The sequence below is a fragment of the Coregonus clupeaformis genome, chromosome 2 (genome assembly GCF_020615455.1).
Source record: "Coregonus clupeaformis isolate EN_2021a chromosome 2, ASM2061545v1, whole genome shotgun sequence".
Lineage (NCBI taxonomy): Eukaryota > Metazoa > Chordata > Actinopteri > Salmoniformes > Salmonidae > Coregonus > Coregonus clupeaformis.
In genome coordinates this window covers 20,060,552-20,077,321 of record NC_059193.1, presented here as the reverse complement: position 1 = coordinate 20,077,321, position 16,770 = coordinate 20,060,552, and positions in this window count along the sequence as shown.

Here is a 16,770-nt window from a genome sequence, read left to right as displayed (position 1 = left end):
CAGGTGGCAGCTCCCATCACGTCCCTTCTGAAGGGGGGTCCGGTGCGCTTGCGGTGGTCAGTTGAAGCGGACAGGGCTTTTGGGAGACTGAAGGACCTGTTTACTTCGGCGCCGGTGCTGGCGCACCCGGATCCCGCTTTACCATTCCAAGTGGAGGTGGACGCGTCAGAAGCCGGTATCGGAGCCGTTCTCTCGCAACGGTCCGGAACGCCACCTAAACTCCGCCCCTGTGCCTTTTACTCGAAAAAGCTCAGTCTGGCGGAGCGAAATTATGACGTAGGGGACAGGGAGCTGTTAGCCGTCGTACAGGCCCTAAAGGTGTGGAGGCATTGGCTTGGCTTGAGGGGGCTCAACACCCTTTTCTCATTTTGACTGACCACCGTAATCTGGAATACATTCGGGCAGCTAGGAGACTAAATCCTCGCCAGGCGCGGTGGACTATGTTTCTAGCCAGGTTCGTGTTTAAGATCACTTACATTCCTGGGTCCCAGAACGGAAAGGCAGACGCCCTGTCTCGGCGGTATGACACAGAGGAGAGGTCCGTTGAGCCCACTCCCATACTACCGAAGTCTTGTTTGGTGGCACCGGTGGTGTGGGAGGTCGATGCTGAAATCGAGCGGGCATTACGTACCGACCCTAGTCCTCCCCAGTGTCCGGTGGGTCGGACGTACGTTCCGCTCGAGGTTCGGGATCGACTCATTTATTGGGCTCACACGTCACCCTCCTCTGGTCATCCAGGTATTGGTCGGACAGTGCACTGCCTTAGCACGAAGTACTGGTGGCCAACGTTAGCCAGGGATGTGAGGGTTTATGTTTCCTCCTGCTTGGTGTGTGCCCAGTGTAAGGCGCCCAGACATTTGCCCAGGGGTAAGTTACAACCCCTGCCCGTTCCACAACGACCCTGGTCGCACCTCTCAGTGGATTTTGTTACAGACCTTCCCCCCTCACAGGGGAATACCACCATTCTGGTCGTGGTGGACCGGTTCTCGAAGGCCTGTCGTCTCCTTCCCATGCCGGGTCTCCCTACTGCCCTGCAGACCGCTGAGGCACTATTCACCCACGACTTCCGGCATTACGGGGTACCCGAGGATATAGTGTCTGATCAAGGCCCCCAATTTACCTCCAGATTCTGGAGAGCTTTCATGGAGCGCTTGGGGGTTTCGGTTAGCCTTACCTCGGGGTACCACCCGGAGAGCAATGGGCAGGTCGAACGTGTGAACCAGGATGTGGGTAGGTTTCTGAGGTCATATTGCCAGGGCCGGCCGGAGGAGTGGGCGAGGTATGTTCCCTGGGCCGAGATGGCACAGAACTCTCTCCGCCACTCCTCCACCAAACTAACTCCGTTCCAGTGTGTTTTAGGATACCAGCCGGCTCTGGCACCTTGGCATCAGAGCCAGATCGAGGCCCCTGTGGTGGATGAGTGGGTGCGGCGCTCGGAGGAGACGTGGAACGCTGCTCACGTCCATCTGCAGCGGGCCATCCGTCAACAGAAGACGAGCGCCGACCTCCACCGCGGTGAGGGACCGGTGTACGCACCGGGAGATCGGGTCTGGCTCTCGACCAGAAACCTGCCCCTCCGCCTGCCCTGCCGGAAGCTGGGTCGGCGGTTTGTGGGGCCTTTTAAAGTCCTGAGGAGGTTGAACGAGGTGTGTTACAGGTTACAATTGCCTATTGATTACAAGAATATTAACCCCTCGTTCCATGTGTCTCTCCTCAGGCCGGTGGTAGCTGGTCCACTCCAGGACTTTGAGATAGAGGAGACTCCTCCGCCCCTGCTGGACATCGAGGGGGCTCCGGCGTACACTGTTCGGTCCATCCTGGATTCGAGACGCCGGATGGGGGGGCTCCAATATCTCGTGGAGTGGGAGGGGTACGGCCCGGAGGAGCGGTGCTGGGTTCCGAGGAGGGACATCTTAGACCCGTCTCTTCTGACCGAGTTCCATCGTGGTCATCCTACGCGCCCTGCTCCGCGTTCGCCTGGTCGTCCTCGAGGCCGGGGTCGGCGCATGTCTGGAGCCTCGTGTCAAGGGGGGGGGTACTGTCACGGTTTCGGCCGAGGCTGCTTCTCCTCCTTGTTCGGGCAGGCTTCGGCGGTCGTCGTCTCCGGAGTACTAGCTGCCACCGTTCTATGTTTCGATGTTCGTTTGGTTTGGTCTGTTTGTACACCTGTTCTTTGTTAATGTTGATTATGTGCCCTATAAGTTCTCTTAGGTTTTGTCATGTGTTGTGTGTAATTGTTTCGTGTCAGCTAGGCGTCAGTTTGTTCTCTCTCGTTCTGTTTTGTTTTGAGAGAGTGGCCGCACTGTGTAAGCAGTTTGGGTTACGCACTGTTTTCTGTGTGCGTAATTTTTCGCTTGCCCTCCAGCTGGGATTTTGCCGTGAGTCTTTTGTATTGTTTGATCCTCACTAAAGACTGTTGAAAAGCCTCTGTTGTCCTGCGCTTGATTTCTGCACCACATCTACGCTCAGCCCTTGACAATTTCCCTCACTTTGTCCTCAGATTCTGCAATTCCTTTCACAACCATGTTGTTACACCTTGATTGTCTGATTTATCCATCATTGTTATCATGGATTCACACACAGAACTGATGTTCTCTCTCAATGACTTACAGATTGCTGTAATCTTGCCGTTCTCCTGTTTCAACTCATCGAGCTGACCCTGGGAGAACTGCAAACTGTTCTTTAGGTCCTGGACCTCTCTGGTCAGGTCGTCCATTATTTTATTAGTCGAATCCACCAGTATTTGGACAAAGCACTTGGCTCTGTCATATCTTCACATGGTCTCTCCTATCATTGCTACACAGACTACACACAATTAATTTTCTCCTTTCCCCCTTCTGATAACCAGGTGGCGAATCGCATCTCTGCATGTTTGGCAGACATATCAGTGTGGATGTCGGATCACCACCTCAAGCTGAACCTCGGCAAGACGGAGCTGCTCTTCCTCCCGGGGAAGGACTGCCCGCTCCATGATCTCGCCATCACGGTTGACAACTCCATTGTGTCCTCCTCCCAGAGTGCAAAGAACCTTGGCGTGACCCTGGACAACACCCTGTCGTTCTCCGCTAACATCAAAGCGGTGACCCGATCCTGCAGGTTCATGCTCTACAACATTCGCAGAGTATGACCCTACCTTACACAGAAAGCGGCACAGGTCATAATCCAGGCACTTGTCATCTCCCGTCTGGATTACTGCAACTCGCTGTTGGCTGGGCTCCCTGCCTGTGCCATTAAACCCCTACAATTAATCCAGAATGCTGCAGCCCGTCTGGTGTTCAACCTTCCCAAGTTCTCTCATGTCACCCCGCTCCTCCGCACACTCCACTGGCTTCCTTTGTATGCCGAGGCTGCTCCTCCTCCTTGTTCGGGCAGGTTTCGGCGGTCGTCGTCCCCGGAGTACTAGCTGCCACCGATCTATGTTTCATGTTCGTTTGGTTTTGTCTTGATGTTGTACACCTGTGTCTAGTTAGTCCTCGTTAGTGTCCTATTTAGTTCTCGTTGTGTGTGTTTGGTGTTGTGTGTGATTGCTCCTCTGTTTGGTGTTCTGAGCTACGTATCTTCCCTCCGTTGTTTGGAGAGGTTTTCGCACATGTTAGTGCGCCTTTTGTTTGACGCCTGTGTGCGCCTTTATTTCGCCTCCGGGCTTATGGTTCTCGTGTACTACGTGAATAACTCACTAAAGTCTTTTGGACTAAGCTTCTGCGTCCTGCGCTTGATTCCTGCACCACACCCACCTTCAACACCCCTGACAGAATCACACACCTTAATGAATGGAATCAGCAGGAGCAACAGTCACGCCTGAGTCGCTGGAGGAGCATGTCCGCGGCCAGGATGACCAGATACGACAACTGGGGACCGCTCTACAGGACGTCATCAACACCCTGCACCGATGGGAGTCCAGAGGGGTACCCACACCTCCACCTACCCTGCCACCCCCATCGGCCGGTCCACCAGTCCAAGGTCCGGAACCCAGTGGGATTCGGCTCTCGCTCCCGAGGGCGTATGACCGAACAGCTGCCGGGTGTCAGGGGTTCCTCCTGCAGGTGGAGCTCTACCTGGCCACTGTACACCCAGTGCCCTCGGGACACGAGAGCGTTTCCGCCCTCATCTCCTCTCTCACGGGCAAGGCGTTGGAATGGGCCAACGCCGAGTGGAAGAGGATGGACGCCACCACCATCTCCTACGCCGAGTTCTCCCGTCGCTTCAAGGCCGTGTTCGACCATCCACCTGAGGGCAAAGCGGCGGGGGAGCGTCTAGTCCACCTGAGAAAGGGGAGGAGGAGTGCACAGGCGTTCGCACTGGAGTTCCGGACTCTAGCGGCAGACGCAGGGTGGAATGAACGGGCCCTCATCGACCATTTTCGATGTAGCCTACGGGAGGACGTTCAACGTGAGTTGGCCTGCAGGGATACCAATTTCACCTTCGACCAGTTGGTCGATATGTCCATCCGTCTGGACACCCTGCTGGCCACCCGTGGACGTCCCGAGTGGGGTCCGTCCATTCCACCCTCCGGCACCTCCGAGCCGAGCCCTATGGAGCTCGGGGTGCTGGCGCTAGAGAAAGGAGGAGGAGGAGCCCGAGGGGCCTGTCCCCTGCACCAAGTGCGGTCGTGGAGGGCACACTGCGGCCAGGTGCTGGGGAGGGTTCCCCGAGGAGGAGACAACAGGCCACGCACTGGGGAGCCCTCCCAGGTGAGTAGACGCCCCACTTACCCAGAGCTCTCTGTTGCGCACTTTTGTATACCTGTTTGTTTTCCACAGGTTGCACCTCATTCCCAGCATAAGGCACTAGTAGATTCAGGCGCAGCTGGGAATTTTGTTGATCGGAAGTTTTGTTTAGATTTAGGGATCCCTCTCCTACCTGTTGACAAACCTTTTCCCGTTCATGCTTTAGATAGCCGCCCGTTGGGGTCGGGGTTGATTAGGGAAGTCACAGCGCCACTTAGGATGTGTGCGCAGGGGGGTCATGAAGAGACTATACAGTTGTATCTGATCAACTCTCCTGCGTACCCGGTGGTGCTGGGAATTCCCTGGTTAAGCACCCATAACCCTGCTATTTCGTGGCAACAGAGAGCTCTCAATGGGTGGTCTGCTCAGTGTGAGGGGCGATGTCTGGGTGTTTCCGTAGGGGCGACTTCGGTGGAAAATCCAAACCAAGTGCCCGCACTGCACATTCCGCCTGAATATGGGGATTTAGCTCTCGTGTTTAGTAAAGCTAGGGCGACACAGTTGCCTCCTCATAGACAGGGGGATTGTGCGATTGATCTCCAGGCAGGAGCAGCGCTCCCACGGAGCCACGTGTATCCTTTGTCTCAAGAGGAGAGAAAAGCTATGGAAACTTACATAGCCGAATCTTTGAGACAGGGATACATATGGCCCTCCACTTCTCCCGCCTCCTCGAGCTTCTTTTTTGTGAAGAAAAAAGATGGAGGGTTGCGCCCGTGCATCGATTACCGTGGTCTCAATCAGATTACTGTGAAATACAGTTATCCACTCCCTCTGATTGCGACCATGACGGAGTCTTTGCATGGAGCGCGGTTTTTCAGAAAACTGGATCTCAGGAGCGCGTATAACTTGGTGCGCATTAGGGAGGGCGACGAATGGAAAACAGCGTTTAGTACCACGTCAGGTCATTTCGAGTATCTTGTCATGCCATATGGGTTGATGAATGCTCCATCAGTCTTCCAATCCTTCGTAGATGACATTTTCCGGGATATGCAGGGGCAAGGGGTGGTCGTGTACATTGATGACATTCTAGTGTACTCGTCTACCCGAGCCGAGCATGTAGCCCTGGTGCGTCGTGTATTGATGAGGCTGTTGGAGCACGACCTATATGTCAAGACAGAGAAATGTCTGTTTTTCCAGGAGTCGGTCTCCTTTTTGGGGTATCGGTTGTCCGCGTCAGGGGTGAGAATGGAGGTGGATCGTGTGTCCGCTGTGCGTAATTGGCAAACCCCAACCACTGTCAAAGAGGTGCAGCAGTTCTTGGGCTTTGCGAATTACTACCGGAGGTTTATCCGGGATTTTGGACAGGTGGCAGCTCCCATCACGTCCCTTCTGAAAGGGGGTCCGGTGCGCCTGCAGTGGTCAGCTGATGCGGACAGGGCTTTTAGGAGACTGAAGGACCTGTTTACGTCGGCTCCGGTGCTGGCGCATCCGGACCCCGCATTACCCTTTCAGGTCGAGGTGGACGCGTCTGAGGCCGGTATAGGGGCCGTTCTCTCTCAACGATCCGGCACGCCACCTAAACTCCGCCCCTGTGCTTTTTACTCTAAAAAGCTCAGCCCGGCGGAGCGTAATTATGACGTCGGGGACAGGGAGCTGTTAGCTGTAGTTCAGGCCCTTAAGGTGTGGAGGCATTGGCTTGAGGGGGCTCAACACCCTTTCCTCATTTTGACTGACCATCGGAACCTGGAGTACATCCGGGCAGCGAGGAGACTGAACCCTCGCCAGGCTCGATGGAGTATGTTTCTCACCAGGTTCGTATTTAAAATCATGTACATCCCTGGGTCCCAGAATGGTAAGGCAGATGCGCTGTCCCGGCGGTATGACACGGAGGAGAGGTCCGTTGAGCCTACTCCCATACTACCGGAGTCTTGTCTTGTGGCACCGGTGGTGTGGGAGGTCGATGCCGAATCGAGCGGCGTTGCGTGCCGACCCCAGCCCTCCACAGTGTCCTGAGGGTCGGAAGTACGTTCCGCTCGAGATTTGGGATCGACTCATTTACTGGGCTCACACGTCACCCTCCTCTGGACATCCGGGTATTGGCCGGACAGTGCATTGTCTTAGCACTAAATACTGGTGGCCCACGTTAGCCAGGGATGTGAGGGTTTATGTCTCCTCCTGCTCGGTGTGCGCCCAGTGTAAGGCGCCCAGACACCTGCCCAGGGGTAAGTTACAACCCCTGCCCGTTCCACAACGACCATGGTCCCAACTCTCGGTGGATTTTGTGACAGACCTTCCCCTCTCTCAGGGGAATACCACCATCCTGGTCGTTGTGGACCGGTTCTCTAAGGCCTGTCGTCTTCTCCCTATGTCGGGTCTTCCTACTGCCCTACAAACCGCAGAGGCCCTATTTACCCACGTCTTCCGGCATTACGGGGTACCCGAGGATATAGTGTCTGATCGAGGCCCCCAGTTTACCTCCCGAGTATGGAGAGTGTTCATGGAGCGTTTGGGGGTCTCGGTGAGCCTTACCTCAGGGTACCACCCGGAGAGTAACGGCAGGTAGAACGAGTCAACCAGGATGTGGGTAGGTTTCTGAGGTCGTATTGCCAGGACCGGCCTGAGGAGTGGGTTCGGTACATTCCCTGGGCCGAGATGGCCCAGAACTCTCTCCGCCACTCCTCTACCAACCTAACCCCCTTCCAATGTGTGTTAGGTTACCAGCCGGTTCTGGCACCTTGGCAGCAGAGCCAGATCGAGGCCCCTGCGGTGGATGATTGGATGAGGCGCTCGGAGGAGACGTGGAACGCTGCACACGTCCACCTGCAGCGGGCCATCCGTCGTCACAAGGCGAGCGCCGATCTCCACCGCAGTGAGGGGCCGGTGTACGCACCCGGAGATCGAGTCTGGCTCTCTACCAGAAACCTACCCCTCCGCCTGCCCTGCCGGAAGCTGGGTCGGCGGTTTGTGAGGGCCTTTTAAAGTCCTGAGAAGATTGAACGAGGTGTGTTATAGGTTACATCTGCCTGTTGAATATAAGAATATTAACCCCTCGTTCCATGTGTCTCTTCTCAGGCCGGTGGTAGCTGGTCCACTCCAGGAAGGTGAGATAGGAGAGACTCCTCCGCCCCCCACTGGACATCGAGGGGGCTCCGGCGTACACCGTTCGGTCCATCTTGGACTCAAGACGCCGGATGGGGGTCTCCAGTATCTCGTGGAGTGGGAGGATACGGCCCGGAGGAGCGGTGCTGGGTGCCGCGGAGGGACATCCTAGAGCCGTCTCTCCTGTCGGAGTTCCACCGGGACCATCCCGCGCGCCCTGCTCCGCGTCCTCCTGGTCGTCCCCCCGAGGCCGGGGTCGGTGCACGGCTGGAGCCGCGCGTCAAGGGGGGGGTACTGTCACGGTTTCGGCCGAGGCTGCTCCTCCTCCTTGTTCGGGCAGGTTTCGGCGGTCGTCGTCCCCGGAGTACTAGCTGCCACCTGATCTATGTTTCATGTTCGTTTGGTTTTGTCTTGATGTTGTACACCTGTGTCTAGTTAGTCCTCGTTAGTGTCCTATTTAGTTCTCGTTGTGTGTGTTTGGTGTTGTGTGTGATTGCTCCTCTCTTTGGTGTTCTGAGCTACGTATCTTCCCTCCGTTGTTTGGAGAGGTTTTCGCACATGTTAGTGCGCCTTTTGTTTGACGCCTGTGTGCGCCTTTATTTCGCCTCCGGGCTTATGGTTCTCGTGTACTACGTGAATAACTCACTAAAGTCTTTTGGACTAAGCTTCTGCGTCCTGCACTTGATTCCTGCACCACACCCACCTTCAACACCCCTGACAATGGTAATTATGTTGTGTGTTCCTGGGAAAAGGGGGATTTAGCAAGTTGCCCTTGGGCGTACACTACCCGTAGGAAAACCTTGTCTAAAAACACTAGTTAGACCTGAGCGGACCACCCACTGTATTTTTGTATGGTTAGCAGTAGCTTAGCGGTTCTTGAGGCAGGCAAGATCAGTCTATGGTCAATAAATGTTACACCCACAGAGCTGCAGTAGTCTCGTAGCCAGTTATGGAGGGATAAAAGTCTGCTGAACCGTTCAATGCCACGATTTAGGGAGGGCAGAGGGCCAGACATTATGGGGCGTTTGTTGGTGTCAAGTAGGGACCCAATCAGTTCTTTAAAATTAATCTTCAGCTGTTCTGAGCTGCACTTCATAATGTCATTTGTCCCCACATGAACCATGACAGTATCAGCCCCCGGTGACTGACTCACAGCCTCGGGAAGCAACCTGGTGATATCCTGAACTTTTTCCCCAGGAAAACACAAATTCTTTGCCCCAGGTACAGATATATGTCAACTGTCTAGAACCACTGACAGCTCCTCTGTCGCTGCAGGAGTCAACTGTCTAGAACAACTGACAGGTCCTCTGTCACTGCAGGAGTCAACTGTCTAGAACAACTGACAGGTCCTCTGTCGCTGCAGGAGTCAACTGTCTAGAACAACTGACAGGTCCTCTGTTCTGTTGCTGCAGGAGTCAACTGTCTAGAACAACTGACAGGTCCTCTGTTGCTGCAGGAGTCAACTGTCTAGAACAACTGACAGGTCCTCTGTCGCTGCAGGAGTCAACTGTCTAGAACAACTGACAGGTCCTCTGTCGCTGCAGGAGTCAACTGTCTAGAACAACTGACAGGTCCTCTGTCGCTGCAGGAGTCAACTGTCTAGAACAACTGACAGGTCCTCTGTCGCTGCAGGAGTCAACTGTCTAGAACAACTGACAGGTCCTCTGTCGCTGCAGGAGTCAACTGTCTAGAACAACTGACAGGTCCTCTGTCGCTGCAGGAGTCAACTGTCTAGAACAACTGACAGGTCCTCTACTCTGTTCATATCACTGCAGGAGTCAACTGTTTAGAACAACTGACAGGTCCTCTGTCGCTGCAGGAGTCAACTGTCTAGAACAACTGACAGGTCCTCTGTCGCTGCAGGAGTCAACTGTCTAGAACAACTGACAGGTCCTCTCCTCTGTCGCTGCAGGAGTCAACTGTCTAGAACAACTGACAGGTCCTCTGTCGCTGCAGGAGTCAACTGTCTAGAACAACTGACAGGTCCTCTGTCGCTGCAGGAATCAACTGTCTAGAACAACTGACAGGTCGTCTGTCGCTGCAGGAGTCAACTGTCTAGAACAACTGACAGGTCCTCTCCTCTGTCGCTGCAGGAATCAACTGTCTAGAACAACTGACAGGTCCTCTGTCACTGCAGGAGTCAACTGTCTAGAACAACTGACAGGTCCTCTGTCGCTGCAGGAGTCAACTGACAGGTCCTCTGTCGCTGCAGGAGTCAACTGTCTAGAACCACTGACAGCTCCTCTGTCGCTGCAGGAGTCAACTGTCTAGAACAACTGACAGGTCCTCTGTCACTGCAGGAGTCAACTGTCTAGAACAACTGACAGGTCCTCTGTCGCTGCAGGAGTCAACTGTCTAGAACAACTGACAGGTCCTCTGTTCTGTTGCTGCAGGAGTCAACTGTCTAGAACAACTGAAAGGTCCTCTGTCGCTGCAGGAGTCAACTGTCTAGAACAACTGACAGGTCCTCTGTCACTGCAGGAGTCAACTGTCTAGAACAACTGACAGGTCCTCTGTCGCTGCAGGAGTCAACTGTCTAGAACAACTGACAGGTCCTCTGTTCTGTTGCTGCAGGAGTCAACTGTCTAGAACAACTGACAGGTCCTCTGTCGCTGCAGGAGTCAACTGTCTAGAACAACTGACAGGTCCTCTGTCGCTGCAGGAGTCAACTGTCTAGAACAACTGACAGGTCCTCTGTCGCTGCAGGAGTCAACTGTCTAGAACATCTGACAGGTCCTCTACTCTGTTCTCACTGCAGGAGTCAACTGTCTAGAACAACTGACAGGTCCTCTGTCGCTGCAGGAGTCAACTGTCTAGAACAACTGACAGGTCCTCTGTCGCTGCAGGAGTCAACTGTCTAGAACAACTGACAGGTCCTCTGTCGCTGCAGGAGTCAACTGCACCGACAGGTCCTCTGTCGCTGCAGGAGTCAACTGTCTAGAACAACTGACAGGTCCTCTGTTCTGTTGCTGCAGGAGTCAACTGTCTAGAACAACTGACAGGTCCTCTGTCGCTGCAGGAGTCAACTGTCTAGAACAACTGACAGGTCCTCTGTCGCTGCAGGAGTCAACTGTCTAGAACAACTGACAGGTCCTCTGTCGCTGCAGGAGTCAACTGTCTAGAACAACTGACAGGTCCTCTGTCGCTGCAGGAGTCAACTGTCTAGAACAACTGACAGGTCCTCTGTCGCTGCAGGAGTCAACTGTCTAGAACAACTGACAGGTCCTCTGTCGCTGCAGGAGTCAACTGTCTAGAACAACTGACAGGTCCTCTGTCGCTGCAGGAGTCAACTGTCTAGAACAACTGACAGGTCCTCTGTCGCTGCAGGAGTCAACTGTCTAGAACAACTGACAGGTCTCTGTCGCTGCAGGAGTCAACTGTCTAGAACAACTGACAGGTCCTCTCCTCTGTCGCTGCAGGAGTCAACTGTCTAGAACAACTGACAGGTCCTCTGTCACTGCAGGAGTCAACTGTCTAGAACAACTGACAGGTCCTCTGTCGCTGCAGGAGTCAACTGCAACACAGGTCCTCTGTCGCTGCAGGAGTCAACTGTCTAGAACCACTGACAGCTCCTCTGTCGCTGCAGGAGTCAACTGTCTAGAACAACTGACAGGTCCTCTGTCGCTGCAGGAGTCAACTGTCTAGAACAACTGACAGGTCCTCTGTCGCTGCAGGAGTCAACTGTCTAGAACAACTGACAGGTCCTCTGTTCTGTTGCTGCAGGAGTCAACTGTCTAGAACAACTGAAAGGTCCTCTGTCGCTGCAGGAGTCAACTGTCTAGAACAACTGACAGGTCCTCTGTCGCTGCAGGAGTCAACTGTCTAGAACAACTGACAGGTCCTCTGTCGCTGCAGGAGTCAACTGTCTAGAACAACTGACAGGTCCTCTGTTCTTTGCTGCAGGAGTCAACTGTCTAGAACAACTGACAGGTCCTCTGTCGCTGCAGGAGTCAACTGTCTAGAACAACTGACAGGTCCTCTGTCGCTGCAGGAGTCAACTGTCTAGAACAACTGACAGGTCCTCTGTCGCTGCAGGAGTCAACTGTCTAGAACATCTGACAGGTCCTCTACTCTGTCTCACTGCAGGAGTCAACTGTCTAGAACAACTGACAGGTCCTCTGTCGCTGCAGGAGTCAACTGTCTAGAACAACTGACAGGTCCTCTGTCGCTGCAGGAGTCAACTGTCTAGAACAACTGACAGGTCCTCTGTCGCTGCAGGAGTCAACTGACAGGTCCTCTGTCGCTGCAGGAGTCAACTGTCTAGAACAACTGACAGGTCCTCTGTTCTGTTGCTGCAGGAGTCAACTGTCTAGAACAACTGACAGGTCCTCTGTCGCTGCAGGAGTCAACTGTCTAGAACAACTGACAGGTCCTCTGTCACTGCAGGAGTCAACTGTCTAGAACAACTGACAGGTCCTCTGTCTCTGCAGGAGTCAACTGTCTAGAACAACTGACAGGTCCTCTGTTCTGTTGCTGCAGGAGTCAACTGTCTAGAACAACTGACAGGTCCTCTGTCGCTGCAGGAGTCAACTGTCTAGAACAACTGACAGGTCCTCTGTCGCTGCAGGAGTCAACTGTCTAGAACAACTGACAGGTCCTCTGTCGCTGCAGGAGTCAACTGTCTAGAACATCTGACAGGTCCTCTACTCTGTTCATATCACTGCAGGAGTCAACTGTCTAGAACAACTGACAGGTCCTCTGTCGCTGCAGGAGTCAACTGTCTAGAACAACTGACAGGTCCTCTGTCGCTGCAGGAGTCAACTGACAGGTCCTCTGTCGCTGCAGGAGTCAACTGTCTAGAACAACTGACAGGTCCTCTGTCGCTGCAGGAGTCAACTGTCTAGAACAACTGACAGGTCCTCTGTCTCTGCAGGAGTCAACTGTCTAGAACAACTGACAGGTCCTGTCCTCTGTTGCTGCAGGAGTCAACTGTCTAGAACAACTGACAGGTCCTCTGTCGCTGCAGGAGTCAACTGTCTAGAACAACTGACAGGTCCTCTGTCGCTGCAGGAGTCAACTGTCTAGAACAACTGACAGGTCCTCTGTCTCTGCAGGAGTCAACTGTCTAGAACAACTGACAGGTCCTGTCCTCTGTTGCTGCAGGAGTCAACTGTCTAGAACAACTGACAGGTCCTCTGTCGCTGCAGGAGTCAACTGTCTAGAACAACTGACAGGTCCTCTGTCGCTGCAGGAGTCAACTGTCTAGAACAACTGACAGGTCCTCTCCTCTGTCGCTGCAGGAGTCAACTGTCTAGAACAACTGACAGGTCTTCTGTCGCTGCAGGAGTCAACTGTCTAGAACAACTGACAGGTCCTCTGTCACTGCAGGAGTCAACTGTCTAGAACAACTGACAGGTCCTCTCCTCTGTCGCTGCAGGAGTCAACTGTCTAGAACAACTGACAGGTCCTCTGTCCCTGCAGGAGTCAACTGTCTAGAACAACTGACAGGTCCTCTGTCGCTGCAGGAGTCAACTGTCTAGAACAACTGACAGGTCCTCTGTCGCTGCAGGAGTCAACTGTCTAGAACAACTGACAGGTCCTCTGTCGCTGCAGGAGTCAACTGTCTAGAACAACTGACAGGTCCTCTGTCGCTGCAGGAGTCAACTGTCTAGAACAACTGACAGGTCCTCTGTCGCTGCAGGAGTCAACTGTCTAGAACAACTGACAGGTCCTCTACTCTGTTCATATCACTGCAGGAGTCAACTGTCTAGAACAACTGACAGGTCCTCTGTCGCTGCAGGAGTCAACTGTCTAGAACAACTGACAGGTCCTCTGTCGCTGCAGGAGTCAACTGTCTAGAACAACTGACAGGTCCTCTGTCGCTGCAGGAGTCAACTGTCTAGAACAACTGACAGGTCCTCTGTCGCTGCAGGAGTCAACTGTCTAGAACAACTGACAGGTCCTCTGTCACTGCAGGAGTCAACTGTCTAGAACAACTGACAGGTCCTCTGTCGCTGCAGGAGTCAACTGTCTAGAACAACTGACAGGTCCTCTGTCTCTGAAGGAGTCAACTGTCTAGAACAACTGACAGGTCCTCTCCTCTGTTGCTGCAAGAGTCAACTGTCTAGAACAACTGACAGGTCCTCTGTCGCTGCAGGAGTCAACTGTCTAGAACAACTGACAGGTCCTCTGTCGCTGCAGGAGTCAACTGTCTAGAACAACTGACAGGTCCTCTGTCGCTGCAGGAGTCAACTGTCTAGAACAACTGACAGGTCCTCTACTCTGTTCATATCACTGCAGGAGTCAAATGTCTAGAACAACTGACAGTTCCTCTGTCGCTGCAGGAGTCAACTGTCTAGAACAACTGACAGGTCCTCTGTCGCTGCAGGAGTCAACTGTCTAGAACAACTGACAGGTCCTCTCCTCTTTTGCTGCAGGAGTCAACTGTCTAGAACAACTGACAGGTCCTCTGTCTCTGCAGGAGTCAACTGTCTAGAACAACTGACAGGTCCTCTGTCTCTGCAGGAGTCAACTGTCTAGAACAATTGACAGCTCCTCTCCTCTGTCTCTGCAGGAGTCAACTGTCTAGAACAACTGACAGGTCCTCTGTCGCTGCAGGAGTCAACTGTCTAGAACAACTGACAGGTCCTCTGTCGCTGCAGGAGTCAACTGTCTAGAACAACTGACAGGTCCTCTGTCGCTGCAGGAGTCAACTGTCTAGAACAACTGACAGGTCCTCTGTCGCTGCAGGAGTCAACTGTCTAGAACAACTGACAGGTCCTCTGTCTCTGCAGGAGTCAACTGTCTAGAACAACTGACAGGTCCTCTGTCGCTGCAGGAGTCAACTGTCTAGGTGATATCCTGAACATTTGCCCCAGGAAAACACAAAGTCTTTGCCCCAGGTGCAGACATATGCCTCACCATCGAACTCCCTATCAGAGTGTTAAGTGTTGGAATTCAGCCTGGACACAGAGGAGCGCGAGCCCTTGTTGAAAGACCGGAAATCTAATTTCTCAAGCAGCACATACCAAATATGAAGGACACTGGTCACTTGAAAGCTTAGATTATTCTCTTCAATGCATGTTCATAGCAACATTAAAAAATAAAGTGTTCTGGCTGGTGAAATAATATTAGGGTCAATGTCAGAGGAGGCTGGTGGGAGGAGCTATAGGAGGACGGGCTCATTGTAATGGCTGGAATTGAATAAATGGAACAGTATCCAACACGTGCTCAATTGGTAGAGCATGGCGCTTGTAACGCCAGGGTAGTGGGTTCGATCCCCGGGACCACCCATACACAAAAATGTATGCACGCATGACTGTAAGTCGCTTTGGATAAAAGCGTCTGCTAAATGGCATATTATTATTATTATTTATATTACAGACTCTGTTCCATTCCAGCCATTACAATGAGCCCGTCCTCCTATAGTTCCTCCCACCAGCCTCCACTGGTCAATGTCAGCCCGGCCTGGCAGCGTACACCCCTAGAACCATTGAGACTAGCTAACTAGATGGAACCTATGAGACTAGCTAACTAGATGGAACCTATGAGACTAGCTAACTAGATGGAACCTATGAGACTAGCTAACTAGATGGAACCTATGAGACTAGCTAACTAGATGGAACCTATGAGACTAGCTAACTAGATGGAACCTATGAGACTAGCTAACTAGATGGAACCTAAGAGACTAGCTAACTAGATGGAACCTGTGAGACTACATTTACATTTTAGTCATTTAGCAGACGCTCTTATCCAGAGCGAATTACATGAGCAATTAGGGTTAAGTGCCTTGCTCAAGGGCACATCGACAGATTTTTCACCTAGTCGGCTCGGGGATTAGAACCAGCGACCTTTCGGTTACTGGCACAACGCTCTTAACCACTAAGCTACCTGCCGCCCTGACAGGCTAACTAGATGGAACCTAAGAGACTAGCTAACTAGATGGAACCTAAGAGACTAGCTAACTAGATGGAACCTAAGAGACTAGCTAACTAGATGGAACCTGTGAGACTAGCTAACTAGATGGAACCTATGAGACTAGCTAACTAGATGGAACCCGTGAGACTAGCTAACTAGATGGAACCTAAGAGACTAGCTAACTAGATGGAACCTATGAGACTAGCTAACTAGATGGAACCTATGAGACTAGCTAACTAGATGGAACCTATGAGACTAGCTAACTAGATGGAACCCAAGAGACTAGCTAACTAGATGGAACCTAAGAGACTAGCTAACTAGATGGAACCTATGAGACTAGCTAACTAGATGGAACCTATGAGACTAGCTAACTAGATGGAACCTAAGAGACTAGCTAACTAGATGGAACCCAAGAGACTAGCTAACTAGATGGAACCTAAGAGACTAGCTAACTAGATGGAACCTAAGAGACTAGGTAACTAGATGGAACCTGAGACTAGCTAACTAGATGGAACCTATGAGACTAGCTAACTAGATGGAACCTATGAGACTAGCTAACTAGATGGAACCTAAGAGACTAGCTAACTAGATGGAACCTAAGAGACTAGCTAACTAGATGGAACCTAAGAGACTAGCTAACTAGATGGAACCTAAGAGACTAGCTAACTAGATGGAACCTATGAGACTAGCTAACTAGATGGAACCTATGAGTCTAGCTAACTAGATGGAACCTATGAGACTAGCTAACTAGATGGAACCTAAGAGACTATGGAACCTAAGAGACTAGCTAACTAGATGGAACCTAAGAGACTAGCTAACTAGATGGAACCTATGAGACTAGCTAACTAGATGGAACCTATGAGACTAGCTAACTAGATGGAACCTATGAGACTAGCTAACTAGATGGAACCTAAGAGACTAGCTAACTAGATGGAACCTAAGAGACTAGCTAACTAGATGGAACCTATGAGACTAGCTAACTAGATGGAACCTAAGAGACTAGCTAACTAGATGGAACCTATGAGACTAGCTAACTAGATGGAACCTATGAGACTAGCTAACTAGATGGAACCTATGAGACTAGCTAACTAGATGGAACCTATGAGACTAGCTAACTAGATGGAACCTAAGATACTAGCTAACTAGA